We start from the raw sequence: 16,087 nt of genomic DNA on the forward strand, positions 1-16,087 counted from the left end.
AATACACATTTTCAAACACGGCGAAACACGTGTCTATGTGTCCATACATACAGTATAGCACTATCACAAGACCCAAAATAGATCAGCTAAAGAGCAAGATGAGCCATGGAGTGTTTGGAATGTGGATTTAGAAGAGACTGACAGCAGAGGCTGTTTCTGACGTTTAAACCCCAATAAAATTTGCACTCATCTACTGTAGCGTGAAACTAATAGGCCATTCTAAAGCCAACAATCAACACGCCACACTTTTCTATCTTATCTATTCGGTTAACTTTATTAGTTGAAGAGCTTTTTATGTTGACAAAATTCACTTCCCCACCCATATTCTTCTCCACCCAAGTTAAATAGTACAGAATGCTGAGGTGTGGTTCCAAAAATAAACAGCAAAAATGTGTTTGTACATTCTTTTTTTTTTCTTTTTCTTTTTTACATTTTCTCATAATGATCACACAGTACCAGTCAAACAGTAGCTGGCATTGTCATGGGGATGTCTTACCAATACCATGAGAAAGTTTTAACTGCTAGGTCTTGTCACACACAGGTGTAAAACTTAGTTTTACAGTAACTTCAATCTGAATTGTAGTTCATTTTGCTCAAGTGGATCCACAATATCCAACTGTTTCATCTTTATTACCTATTCAACCTCAGAGTGAGAAATAGTGACAGATATTTAAGTTACCAGTTCCCTGGTATACAAGAAAATTTCACTTTTATCAATGTATGGGGAATAAAGTGGAAAAAGAGATCTCACTTGTTCTTCCGAGTGCCAATGACAATAAATGGAGACTTTAAATGTACCAAGTTCTTTAAAAAGTATGTAAGTTATGTATATTATGTCACATTTTTAACCCATGGCCAGATCGAATCTGCGAGAATTTTGCTAAAAATCTGCAGATTTTTGCTAAATTATTTTGGGAGAATCATAACTAAAACCTTAATATGTTAAATAAAAAATAATATCTTATTAACTTTTATTTAATGTTTAAAATGCAAATTCAATTATATTCACTTTATTTGGTAAACAAAGCAAGTCTCTCATATAATATATCTACTTAAAGACCGAAAATATTACTGTACAAACGGCATTGCACATAAATCAGATGAACGTTTTCATATTAGTCAATAACATTACTGTAATTAATTTAAAAACTGAATAAATATAGATTTACACACATTTACTCAAGTAAATAAACAGAATTAATGATGGTCTAAAAATCTGTGGATTTCTGTCGCTGAGATTCCGTGTGGGCCTACCCATGGGAACAAAATTCAAGATATTTATATTCATATATCAACTGTTTCTCAATGCAGCAACCAGACAAAAATGAGAATTGCCATTTTTGTATTTTGAAAGTAGATGGTCTGTTTAACTGTTTTCTCGCTAGTGAAGTGTTCAGTTTTTCCACTTACAAAGTCTACCATGTAAATAACAAATGTGACATGGCGCGACGCAACCGACTCTTAAAGAGAATGGGAGATGAGACTGATTGGTTTAATGCACAATATGCTCAAAACACACCCATAACTCATTAAGAAAATAAAGGCAAACCCTGGTAGACCATGCGTCAGGGCGAAAAGGATATTTTTCCATCCTTAAAACAGCAAAAGTGGATTCAGACACTGCCTTAATGCTTTTGTGCCAAGTGCTTTAGACTTTGCATATAGATCATTAAAATAGAGTCCAAAATCTTGCAAGATATTTATCTGGTCTTCCAAATAATTTTTCAGTCACCCGTTTTTTTTTTTTTTTTTTTTTTCAATTCTGTAATAAGAAGACTATCTGAAAAATCTAAATAAGCTTTTTCCATCATAAACGTTTTGTGCAGTTGAAATAGTGTATGGAGTTTGATGTGTATGCTCTGAACAATAAATGCCAATAAATGACTTTTTAAAGTAGAATTATTTGCCTCATGTGTCTCTATTTTTGCTTTTTTTACAAAATATTACTAACTGACACTGATATTTTTAGTGGTTGAGAACTTCATTTATTCTCCTCATCTGTAAAAGAGCAATGTCTTTAAAAAGCGTCTTAATTCAAAGTACAGCATTTTGTGCAAGGAAGACATAATGCACAGACACACACACATAAAAAAACATCTGTAGTGTCTGTACAAATTAAGGCTTAAGAGTTTTAAATCAAACACATAAACAATGCAAGAGTAAAATGACTGTTAGGAAACAAATCGATCAAACAAATATACCTATTCATCTTATTCCCGACAAAATGTGCATTATACAAGAAGAAAAACCTTCATTGTACTAAATAAAAGCTTCATTGTTTGCTCTCTGCTTTCATCCAGTCGTACGCATTTACAAAATGTTGATGTGAAAAAAGAAATAAGTTAAATAAGGAAAGACAAATGGCAAACATTTTAAAGAGAGAGAGAGAAAAAGAGGAGGGAAAAAAAGCTTCTATTGAACAAAATGTAATAGACCGAAAGACCGGTACAAAAAATCCCATTTGGTGAGAATTGCTCTTTCCAGTCATTCGACTTGGGGGAAAAAAAAAACAATTGAAGCCCGCTTGGTAATTTTTCCCTCAGTTATCTGTTTTCTGCTAACGAGATGTCACTAATATGTTCTGGAATGCTGGGTGAATGGGCAATATGATTGGCTACAAGAAACTTAATGATGTATACTAAATGTGTGAGGACAGCTTCTTGCTTGATTTTTTCTTTTTTTTTATTTGTTATGCACAAACACATTAGTTGACAAGCTTTTCCACTAGAGTTTGCCGTTTCAGCAAGGCTTTACTCTCAAATTAGATGTGATGAATCATTTCTGGGGTGCCAAATCCTTTTACCAATCAAGCAGCCTTACTGTTTGTTAGATTGCGCATTTTCCCTCAATTACATAAATCGGGAGGACAAGACGGAATAACGTAACAGGCAGAATAATTAAAAGAAAAGCGGTTTTCCTGTCTCCATTTACAAAGCAAAACAGCTGATTGTTTACCTGTGTTCCTTTCAACTAATTAAAAGAGAAAAGCAAATACTGGGAGACGTCTTTTGACGTAAGTGCATAAGACAATTGTGATGTGGATTTGGCTTTATTGTTCCTCTCTCCAAACAGCATGCTATTCTGACTTAATTTGCACTAGTGTGCCATCCTGAGAGCATCTAAAGCCATCTTTAAACAGACCCATTTAAAATTCAATGTGATTAGCTGCCAAATTGCTACCAAGACTTTGCGTCTGCAGCGTAGGGATGGGGTAAAAATTTAATTAGGATTCATACATAAAAGCGAGGTCTTTGTCACATTTTGCAAAATGCATCCCAGAATGACCACAACGTTCAAAGCTCCTTTGCTCCTGTGAATCAAAACTAATCGATCTGAAGGGAGCGGAGCACAGAAAGTAGAAGGGAAAAACACACACACACACACGAAAACTCAGGGAGGACCTCGGCGGCACCGCAAACCCACAAGACGCGGCATGTTTGAATAATACAAAACTTTTCTTTAATCACAGTTTAGAAAATTGGCTGGGATCTTCAACAGGAGACAGCTGCAGAGCCCCGCAGCCATTAATGAGATTCGCTGAGGGTTTCCCCTTAAAATATTTACACCGTCCCACGGCACTGCAATACTGTCATAGAATGAGGAGATAAGAACCGAGGAGGTGTGCTGAAGTTCTCCTAATCAATTTGCTAATTACTGAAGAGGCTATAGGAGAAGAGAGGAATTCCTGCTGGCTATGCCACATACTAATAATTGCTGAAAATGTTATTTATTCAAACAGCCAAAAGTGGAATTGTAAAGCAGTTACCGCACCAGCTGACTGAGACAGAGAACTCTGTCGAGGAAAGGGAAAAGGGAGCGGACAAATAAGAGGTCAATAAGGTTGTTCCGTAACATAAGAGCCCAAGTATCCAATCGCTGAAGGTGAGAGTAAAAACAGAGACGTCAGTGCTGACAGCCCACTTTCTCTTCACAGAAACAAGAGGCTTCCAAATCATGGTGTCATTAGAAACATATATAAGAGTGAAAAATAAAAGAAGACAGAAAATAAAGAACTTTAGTTTCTGTGTTTTTTTTTAAAGGGTCACACTTTATTTTGATGTTCCATTTGTTGAATTTAAGTTGCATTGCATCTACAGTCCAACTAATTCTCATTAGATTATGCACAGACTGTTAGGTTGGGATTAGGGTTGGGGTTATAGTGTAAATTGACATGTACTTGCAAAGTTTCTTACAGTCAGTTAAATGTCTGTTGAAGAAGCAGTATCAACAGATATTAAGCAGACAGTCCTCTAATATTTAAATGGACCATCAAAACAAAGTGTTACCAAAAAAACAAACAATCAAGCCTGAAATTATTTAAACCTCTGGCAAATTCTGACTAAAATTTTTTGTTCAGATGTAAATAAAAGCTGGGAAATATTTTCCACAATGCCTCTTGCAGTATCTTTTGGGAAAATCCTGTGTCATTTTCGCCTAAAAAATATTGCCGGTTGAATAAAGTAACTTTAGGTAATAATTTGACAAGCGGGGTATCAATCATTTCAGGGCTTGAGTGTGTGTGTATATATAAAACACTGTATTAAATAAGTATTTTATCTATTTTAATTCAGCGTTTTATTCTGCAGGGAGTGGTTCTCCCTAATCTGACCAGCATTTAAATCATGGAAGTTTCAGGATTCACAACAAGGTTTACAAACAGGAGAAAAACACCCAAATTTATCTATCTGTATTTGCATATGCAAAACCCACTCTCAAAATTAGGATGACTGATTTATTGGTATACAGTTTTCATTTTGTTTGTTTTTTAATAACATCAAGTTATGTTGACTTATAGCCTTCTTCACAGAATGTGCTCTCAAAGTGTTGCCATGCCCTTTATAAGCAACACGTATTAGCTTATTTGGGCTTGGCAATTTGAACTGATCCAGTTTATGGAGTTTATAAAGTAGGCAGGAGCCGTTCGCAATATTTCGGTTTGTGGGATAATTTACAAGGTACAGTACAGTGTTTGTATTTAAATGTATTATGGGCTTGTTCTTTTTCTAGCAAGATTTGCCAACATGATTGAGTCAGGACCTTGTTCCATGTGATGTCCCAGCAGAGCAAATACAAAAGAGAAACACAACTCCAATAAATTTCTAAATATGTTACTAACAACTAGTCAGTCAGTTCACTTCCAACCATATTTTTGTAATCATAATTTTTGTAATTTATCATACTTATAATTTTTGGGAGATTGTTAATTCCAGTTATCACTCCCGTGAATTATGTGCAGAACAGGACTTGTCACTAAAAGTGGGACTGACAGCTGAATTTAGCTGCAATACTACTCCATCCCAGCAAATCCCCTGTTAATGGACACTTGCTTTCTGAATATATTAATCAGTGCTAATCGCACACTTTTGCAATGACACTAAAAGCACACACTTCTTTCTTTTGTATGATATTTTGTAACAGGTATATTTTATTATTATACCCTAATCTCCTGGTCTTTCAGGTGACATATGGCAAACACTCCAGTTAAGTATGCTGCCTTAAGGGTGGTCTCTTGTATTTAGATATGACATTGTCCAATCTACAACCATTCGATAGTACCAAGTTACCGCCCTCTCATAGAGAGACTATCAAATACTTGTCATAATTTATTCATATTAAAAATAAATAGATTTATTTAGATTAAAGAAAAAAGAATTCTAGAATTCAAAAGTTGTGTTTCCTTTTATATGTCAATATAGATTGTAATAGATTTAAATTTGGTTTATTTTCTTTATGACTGCTAAAACAAAAGTTAAAAATGTATTAATATTTCAGTTAATTTTTAACAAGAAGGGTTTTTATTTATGTTTTCTATGAAGTTTCAGGTACAGGCAACAACATTTTAAAAACTATTTCACCAAAACAGGCCAGTAGGTGATTATGTCACTTACATTCCTCCTAAGGTCTGCCATTGTTGTTTTTCATTTGCATGACTCAACATATAATACACATCAGTGTCATCTGACCAATTTCTTAAATCTCATCTTTGATTGTTTACACAAAAATGATAATGACATAATTTTCATGAGCATAACATTTCTTAATTGAACCATCCAAATCCAAAATGCATAAAATATCCCATTGTAACTGCTTCCATTTTGGCTTACCTTTTTTAAATAATCAATTTCACTAAATGTATATGTGATAAAAAAGAAAAGAAAGTAGTTTGATTAAACTGTGACTTAAAACAAAAACAATAGTCTAGACAAAAAACTTTTATGAATGCTAACATAAGCCAATGCCAACTAGTAGTTAACTGCGAGTGATATAATAATTATACATTTTGCAGTTTAGTTTAATGCTAACATATGATAAATCATAATATATTCAGGGTGTAAATTTACAAATTACAAATACTCAAACTACTGTAATTGAGTAATTTTTTTTTTTAGGAATTATACTTTACTACGTAGTTAATAAAACACACATGCACAAACTGACACATTAATCTTTCATGGATTAATAGTAATTACTCATTAATATGGAGTAATTTTAATAGGGCGACTTTTTACTCATATACTTTGAGTAATATTTACATCAAAAGTAAATACTTTTACTCTACTTACACTACATTTATGGGAAAGTAATGGTACTTTTACTTGAGTATGGTTTTTCAGTACTCTTTCCACCATTGAACTTAGTATATAATTTTATATATAAAACTGTATATTATATTATATACTATATTTAAGTTCCATAGTGATAAAAGTAATTACATGAAAAACATCAACAAACACAACAGGACTAAAAGTGTGTAGGGCTAATGTCTGAGTCAGGTCAGAGGGGTGCTAGACTTTGCAGGGTGTGTGTTTGAGCCCCTCTGCACCTCAGGACAGCAGCAGTCCTTTCCCAACCCAGAGGCCAGACTCAACACTGAACCTGTCACAGAACGCAACCCACATCCTCCCCGAGGTTACAGGAGGAGAAACAGGCGCCTTCCTCCCGCTCAGACGCGCTGATTGCAGCCCCTTTTTGTGACCTGTCCCTCGGCCACGGCCTTCCCGCCCTGCCTGTCACACCGCACCGTATGTCTGCTATTGCACGTGCATCAATTAACATAAACTAAAGCCCAAACAGCACATGATAAACAACACCACAGAGGAAGATTAAGAAACATCTTCTTTAACAACACAAGCACATGCCCCCTCAGACTCCACAGTCAATTTGATTTTCAGAGGATAAATAAAGAAAGATAAAAAAGTCAGTATAAAACTTAAGCATAAACCAAAAAGTATACATTTTTGCACGACAAACTGACAGGACATCGATCTTTGATATGATATACAGTTTAAATCAGAATTATCAAACCCCTTTGAATTTTTTCCCCCAAATGATGTTTAACAGAACAAGGAAATTTTTACAGTATGTCTGATAATATTTTTTTCTTCTGGAGAAAGTCTTATTTGTTTTATTTTGGCAAGAATAAAAGCATTTTTAATTTTCTAAAAAACATTTTAAGGTCAAAATTATTAGCCCCTTTAAGCTATATTTTTTTCTACAGAACAAACCATAGTTATACAATAAATTGCCTAATTACCCTAACCTGCCTAGTTAACCTAATTAACCTAGTTAAGCCTTTAAATGTCACTTTAATAAAGATCTAGTAATTTATCAGATATTTGATAAATATCTAGTAAAATATTATTTACTGTCATCATGGCAAAGATAAAATAAATCAGTTATTAGAGATTTGTTATTAAGACTATTATGTTTATAAATGTGTTGGAAAATCTGCTCTCCGTTAAACAGAAATTGGGGGGAAAATAATCTGGGGGCTAATAATTCAGGGGGTTTAATAATTCTGACTTCAACTGTATGCATAATTAGTTGTTGAGAGTCAGTTTATCATAACAATAAATTAATTATAATAATAACAATAAACATTATCACCATTTTCAGAATCTTTTGTACAAACAAAAAAGTTTCATACAGAAAAATACAAGAAAACTTTCAAAGTGCACAATAAATTATTATAATTATTATAATTATTATTATTATTATTATTATTATTATTATTATTAGTATTATCAATATTATCATGTGTTAATTCACTCATTTTAATCAATGGTCACTACAGTGTAACGAACTGCCAACTATTCCAGCTAATGTTTTACACAACAAATGCCCTTCCAGCCACAACCCAGTACTGAGAAATTATTATCATCATCCTCATCATTATTATTATTATTATTACTACTTGTAGTAATATTAGTTGTTGTTGTAATGCAAACATTTTGTTTTGCAAACAAAAAAGAATCTATAATATCCATGGAAAAATAAAAATAAAACTATTTTAGAATTCAATATATTTCAAAAGTAATATTTTAAATGTTGAGACAAAGGATTAATATTATCATAATCATCATCATCATCTGTCATTATTTAATAAATTTTATTAGCTTGTAACAGAACCGTCGTCTTAAAATATTTTTTAAAATACTTACTTATTTAATTTTACAACAACAAAAAGCTTCTGTTATTCTATTTTTTTTCTTGTGTGACAAAGGGAGCCATGACCCACTTTAGAATGAGTGCAACACCTCTGAAGATTTGATGCAAAACAGAGTAAATATACATTCATCCACTTTGTTTTAAGCTTAAAATGTTAATGATGAGTTTTATTTTGGGGCTGTCTTTCCCTTTAAACGAGCAGAGATTTATGTGGCTCAAGTATACGATCAGTACATCAGCTTGAGCTAAATCTCAGAGGTACTTTAAGTTTTATGAAATAAGTCTCTTTTTTCCACCTCAGTAATTAAAGACTTTGCCTTTTTTGCGAGGGGCTCTCAGCCTCAGTCTACAGTAGGATTTAATTTGTTCTTACTGCCCCTAGTGGAGAACAACCCATATCTAATAGACAGTGCAAAAAAGAGACTCTTTTCAACATCCATTCAGAAGAAGATTAAAGTAGGGAGTTCAAGTAACAATCAATCATTCTGTAGTTTTGCTAGAATCTCCCTCTAAGTTTGCCAGGGAATTTACTTATGATGTAAGGTTCATCATACTTAAAGGGATAGCTCACTTAAAACTGACAATTCTGTCATTATTTACTCACCCTTCACTTGTGTCAAATCTGTTCCAGCATCTATGTTCTGTTGAACACAAAATAAGTAATTTTGATAAATGTTGGAAACCTGTAACCACTGACTTCAATGTGTTTCTTTTCCAAATATGGAAGTCAATGGTTACAGGTTTCTAACATTTTTCAAAATATCTTAATTGTTATGTTCAACAGAAAAATGACACTCACAAAGGTTTAGAACCACTTGAGGGCGAGTAAATACGCATTTTTGGGTGAACTAACACTCCTGACCACCTGAGGACATTTTTAGTGATTAAATAAAAAACACGACAAAAAATCAGTTTGAACTATTTTAACTATATTAAAATAATATGCCTCTCTGCAATTCCTCACTGCAAACTCAGTTTTCATTTGTTTTCGCATCCTCCCGTTGCCTTCAACCGTGCACCAAAACGGATGACTTAAAAGAGGCAATTAACAGATATCACAAACAACTCGTTTAGCAGACGGCAGCACAGATGAATCAAAGGCTAAACAAACCCCTACGGGCATTAAAGGCAAAAACAACAAAAAGAAAAAAAGAAAAAAAACCTGTTGCTGTGACATTTTGTTCCTCTCACCTCACCGCGCACCAGTCACAATGGGCTGCTTTGCGGAGGATCTGTGCTCTGATCACCATGGTTATGGCCCTCTGCCTCTCTGGATGCCCCAGGGGCCGATGAGCGCAGGTTGCCATACAAACCTCAGACAGGACTGAGGAAGGGTGGGGGCTACAGGGAGCACTGGGACAGGAAAGATGCTCTGACAGGACTGGACAACCAGCGAAAAGTCCAAACGCTCACTTAGGTTCAGCGGCTGCTTTTTCAACATTTTCCAGCTCTGCTCTGATTAAACAACCAAACACTGGCATTTATGGGCACCTCTGCTGAAGCTTTGCATTTCATTCATAACCTTTGAAAGGGCAGGAAATAGAACAAACGTTGTGAACATCTGTTTGGGTGTAAATCATCTTTTTGTGATAACAGGAGAGAGGAACAGAGAGAGAAGCCAGCAGCTCTGGTTAACAGATCTGACTCTGAGTAGTGTATGTTCATTTAGCTGCTGCGTGTTCACACACTCTAAAATAAAATAATAATAATAATAATAATAATAAATAGAGGTTGTTTTAACTCATGTTTGGGTCAAATATGAACGAACATAACTGCTGGGTTAAAAATGTAATTTAAAATGATTTTAAAATTGAACTCAGCTGTTGTATTTGTTTTTTATTTGGGTTAAAACAACACTGATTTTGTTAATGTGCATTGAGTCAAAATAATCATTATGAAATGAATGCACACCATTCGTGTTAGATCTTAAAGACATAGTTTACAACAAAAATTAAAATGTACTCATTACTTACTCACCCTCAATAGGATCCAAACCTTTATGATATTCTCTATTCTGCATGAACACTAAAGGAGATAATTTGAAGCAGGCTTACATCTGTAACCATTGACTTCCATAGTAGAAAAAACTAATATTGTGGAATTTAGAGGTTACAGGTTTTCTATCATTTATCAAAATATCTTCTTTTGCATTCAACAGGTGTAGAACAAGTTAAGGTCGAGTAAATGATAACAACATTTTCAGTTTTGGGGGAACTATCTCTTTAAGGGCATGATATGAGGGCTGAGGGAGACCTCCAAAGCAGGAGCATTCAAAACAAGACAGCCGGATGATGCACTAAACTCGCCAGTAAGCTAAACACAGCTTTGTCCATGCAATCGTTTAATCCTCTCAGAACTGTAATAAATACCTGACAGCAAACAAGTACACACTGCAAACATAAGTGCTGGTTTAATACTGCAAAGTGCACTCCTAACAAAAGTGCGCAAAAACTGCTCTTATGCAAAATAAGACAAATTTAACATGAAATATTAATCGATGATATTTCATCTAATTTTTGTGACTTAAAGGGCTTTTCTGTCACTAATGAATAACTTGTAAATGTTAGACTGAATGCTGTATATGAAAACACATTACTTGCACTCCTGAGGATGATTATTTTATTTTAACATGCATTAACAACCACAAAAAGTATCAATAAATAAATATCTATATGATGATATGTAAAATATATGTAATATTACAAATATATTATATATAAGTAATATAATTATGTTAGTACAATACATTTGTTGCCACTAAATGCCTGTTTATAGTATTGTCTCTAACAATAATCATAATAACATAATTATAATATAATATAATATAATATAATATAATATAATATAATATAATATAATATAATATAATATAATATAATATAATATAATATAATATAATATAATTTTTAAATCTTCACAAACGAACCAAAGTTATCAGACAAAACATTTTCCCAACTCAGAAAGCATCAGGTCATGCACTAGTTTCTTGTCTCTCAGGGCTGTGCAAGTTCTGCTGGGGTTCGGCTCATTCTGTGTCCCGGTGCAAACAGCAGGGAAGGGTGCGCATGTGCCTTTGTCCCCAGTAACCTTGGCCAGTGTTAGGATTACCTTGCATTTACACTCACTGCTGCTTCTTTCCTTAAGACTTATTAAGAATGATAATGAGCTCGGAAAGGGGCAGTATGTCCCTTTCTCTGTCTTGTTAGCTCTCTCTCTCTCCATCTCTCTCACCCTCCACCCCTTGAACCACTTCTCTTGCTCACCTCCTCCTGCATTGAAAGGACCCAGGACAAATTACCAAAAAGGCCATTTTCATCTATGAAGTGAAGGCTTAAATCGATACTTATTCCATGCCTTCAAAATCAAGCCTATATTACTGTTGTCAGTGTGATTTGTTTATTTTTGCACAAGTATATGCATGCTCATTCTGTCAAGGGGAAACGCTCGGGATGCAATTCACCTTGAACCTCAATTATATTAGATTTCCCCACTGGTTGATCAAGCATGCAAAGAGGACATTTCCAATGCACTAAAACAAAAATAATAATGACTTTTAAACAAACATGCGGCCTTGTGCACGCCTGCGTATTGAGAACGGAAGATTTTACAAGGATCACAATAGTGTGAATACAGATACCGAATCATTGCGGCGAGCAATTTACAAAGTGGTGGTGTAAAAAAGCAATTGCATTACATCTCGAGAGCTGTCAAGCATAGCGCAGAATCATGAATGTACAAGGGTTACGGGTTCAAAGCCAAGGTCAGAGAGACAAAGAAAACAGGTCTTAGGTTGCACCGGTTCCTTGACACTTGCAGTAAATCAGCGAAACCTCAAATATACAGTGGTGGCTAAAAGTGATCTTCGCTCTAGAAAAATCTATATCTTCGGCCTTTATTTAAACTTGCTGATGCTAGGTTGATGCATAGATTTTATAAGTACATAGCGTAGAATAGTAAAAATAATAATAATGCAAAACTAAGAGTTTTAAGAATAAATGCCTGCTATTAATCAAATACAAATGAGAGCCAATGAAACATTAATAACTGACTACAAGGTACTGAATGTATGTTTCCTGTGAACTCATTTCACATAAAATAACTTCAGTTATAAGTTGGTATTTACATTTCTCAAAGACCTTTTTTATATGTTTTACTATTTATAATTCCTCCATCTCTATTGGAAGCAAACGACAGATCATGTGACAGTTGCATTCACACATGCATCATTAAATTATTACATTTAAATTCTCAGTGATTTCCCAGAGATGGGTTGCGGTTGAAAGGGCATCCACTGCATAAAAACGTGTAGTTAAGTTGGCCGTTCATTCCACTGTGGAAACCCCAGATTAATAAAAAGACTAAGCTGGAAAAAAAATGAATGAATGAATGAATGAATGAATGAATGAATGAATGAATTCTCCGTGAACCAGAAGCTGCGATCGTTATTTTTCGTAATGTGATGCAATTCCTAGAGAAACAGAATTTTAAATGAGCAAACAGTGGGTGTGGCTTGTTTTTTCTACCGCAGACTGAATGGAGGCAGTAAAGATCGGGACAGGGGTTTTAGATGAGTTATTACAACCTAACAGACACATCGTGCTCATCATTTCTGTTTGTTGCCAAAATTGACAATTGGATCAGCATTAGGCATGCCCATTACCTCAAAATCACATCATTTAATAAATTAACTGAAAACAAACTGGAAATGCGTTTTCAGATTTCAATTGAAGATTGTAAGGGCAATTTCCTTTTCTTCTTAATGACATGCACAGATTACTTATTTACCAAAAATTTGCAATGTGAGCCAACAAAATCATCTGATAAGTTTTGATTTCTTGGGGACTTTAACAATCAGGGGCAGCCATGAACTAATGGTTAGAGGGGGGGCGCTCAAATTATTATAAAGGGCCATTAATCAAACTTGATTGAGGTTAGTGGGCCGAAGGTAAATATAGTGGCCATGGGTAATTTCCTAATTTATTTAACAATATTTAAAAAATAACTAGAAAATATTGCTTTATATTAAATATTGCAGTATGTTTTTACATTTTATGATTAACTTATTACAGTATAAACAAAATCTAATTTATAACAGAATTACACTAGTGTTTGCCTTGATTTGCTCACTGATGTCTTTTGCATAGCTCTCTATGCATCGAGTGACATTATTTATTGCTGCATTTTTTTTTTTTTTTACAGTTGATACATTTACAACATTTAATTGTAAAATTAAATTTCATTTTGCTTTTTTGTAACTCAGCAATAAAACAAACATAAAAATTACGTCAAATTAGAAATGACAATCTCTTTTAAAGGCATTCGCCCAAACCCCTCTCCGTCATTCTCACTATCTTCTCAGATGGGATGGTGGGGCAGATCAAAGGTTACAAAGGGCCAACTTTGGCCTGCGGAGCCTACTTTGGGCATCTCGGGGTAAAGAGTTGGACTTGTGATCCAAAGGTCACGCGTTTGAGTCCCGGCAATAGCAGGTATTGAAGGAGGGAAGTGAATAAACAGCACTTACTTTTCCCTCAATACCACGGCTGAGGTGAGCGAGCATATCGTTTTGTATGATAGCGTCTGCTAAATGTAAATGTTAACAATGCTGTTAACAATATTCAGGGCAAACAAATAACTTTACCTAATAAGACCTCAATTTATCATCAGGAGCAACACCTATTCATTTTGCTCATATGTTTTTTGACTTTCAAAGTGCTGGTAGCCATTGACTTGTAATACAAGAAGTTTTAAAGTAAAAAGCAATCACCTCTATCTTGTACTTAAAGTCTACGTTAACGAGAAGTACTGCAGGCGTTTATTTTAATATCATGATGGCGTATTTAAAAATAAAACAAAATTTTGAGTAGGAGGCGGTGTTTTATTTCTGTGCTCCTTTCATCTTTCACTCACAGAAAACGAATAGTTGGAGGGGCATCGCTAAAGATATTTTACCAAAACTGTCCAAATGAACAAATGCTAGATTTTCATTAAAGATTCAAAACAAACTGTTAATTTTAAAGTTGATAAACTTGCACAAATTAATTGTTTACCTTGTGCACTAGCAAAATAAACACTGTAATTTTGTCTTTCATTAAGACTTTAACAGCATATAACATTTTGTCAGGGCAACACGGTGGCTCAGTGGTTAGCACTGTTACCTCACAGCAAAAAGGTCTCTGGTTCATGTCCCGGCTGGGCCAGTTGGCATTTCTGTGTAGAGTTTGCATGTTCTCCCCGTGTTGGTGTGGGTTTCCTTCAGGTGCCATTAGACATTCAATATAAGTGAATTGTAAACAAAACTGTCCATAGTATATGAGTGTGTGTGTGAATGCGGGAGTGTATAGGTGTTTCCTAGTACTGGGTTGCAGATAAAAGGACATCCGCTGCATAAAACATATGTCGGAATAGTTTGCGGTTCATTCTGCTGTGGTGACCTCTGAAATAGAGACTAAGCCGAATGAAAATTAATAAATGTTGTCAGTGAACTATTAGGCTTTAGTCTATTTCCTCTGAGTGTAACATATTCAATTTTTTTATAATTTACTTACATTTAAAGGGATAGTTAATCCAAACATTTTGCCATCAGTTACTCAACTCTATTTTAATTTAAATGTAAACCACAGATAAATTTGTCTGTAATGAGTGTGCCTATTGAACAGGTAGAGGAAATTAAGCTTCTTGGAGTTCTTCTTGATAGAAGGTTAAAGTGGTCAAAACAGATTGATAAAATGGTAATAGTTATGGGGAGAGGTTTATCAATTATTAAGAGATGTGTTGAATTTTTACCACAGTACTGTATTTCTCAAATTGTTCAGGCAATTGTTCTTTCTTATCTAGATTACTGTCCAATGGTATGGTCGAGTGCATCAAGTAAAGACTTGGATAAATTACAGTTAGTCCAGAATAGAGCTGTACGACTTATTTTACACTGCAATAGAAGAGTTAATATTATGAAAATGCATAAAACTTTAGGTTGGTTATTGGTGAAGGATAGGGTAATTGTTTCTCTGCTGTGTTTTATAAGAAATATTTCTGTGTTAAAAGTTCCAAGTGTATTATACAGTCAACTTTTGTATAGTAATGTTAGTCATCATTTTAACACCAGGCATGCATTAAAAGGAATTTTTTTGCTTCCCATTTCAAAAACTAATGCAAAGCAACGTACCGTGATGTATAGAGGAATAAAAATATGGAATGAATTGCCATCAGACATTATATGCTTTGTAACAAGTAAAAGGAGGTTTAAAAAATCATTTAAAAAATATTTAATGGAACAATATTAAGTGGATAGTTGATTTGGATGTTATGTATGAATTTTGTATTTTAATGTTTTTATTAGTCTTTGTTGTTGTGTATTAATGTAATTTTGTGTTATGTTCGATGGACCCCAGGAAGAATAGCCACTACCTTGGTAGTGGCTAATGGGGATCCTGATAAATAAATAAAAAATATTTGTTCCAAACCTTGAGCTTATTTCTTCTGTTAAACACCAAACAACATACACTAAATAAGAATGTTAGACCAAAACGAGGCCATTGACTTCCACAGTAGTTTTGGTCTCTACATTAATGGCTAATTTCTTCCAACATTCTTCAAAATATCTTCATTTGTGTTTAACAGAAGATTTAATTGGTAAAAT

The 16,087-nt window shown here is 34.2% G+C and overlaps 1 protein-coding gene and 1 long non-coding RNA gene across 22 annotated transcripts in view; both read right to left on the reverse strand.

Annotated features, from left to right (window-relative positions):
- casz1 (castor zinc finger 1) overlaps nt 1-16,087 on the reverse strand; it is a 325,550-nt gene that overhangs the window by 282,571 nt on the left and 26,892 nt on the right. The window lies entirely within an intron of this gene.
- Nucleotides 1-16,087, reverse strand: part of si:dkey-246i21.1 — a 71,778-nt gene that overhangs the window by 52,693 nt on the left and 2,998 nt on the right. The window lies entirely within an intron of this gene.

Source organism: Danio rerio, chromosome 23 (assembly GCF_049306965.1).
Source record: "Danio rerio strain Tuebingen ecotype United States chromosome 23, GRCz12tu, whole genome shotgun sequence".
NCBI lineage: Eukaryota > Metazoa > Chordata > Actinopteri > Cypriniformes > Danionidae > Danio > Danio rerio.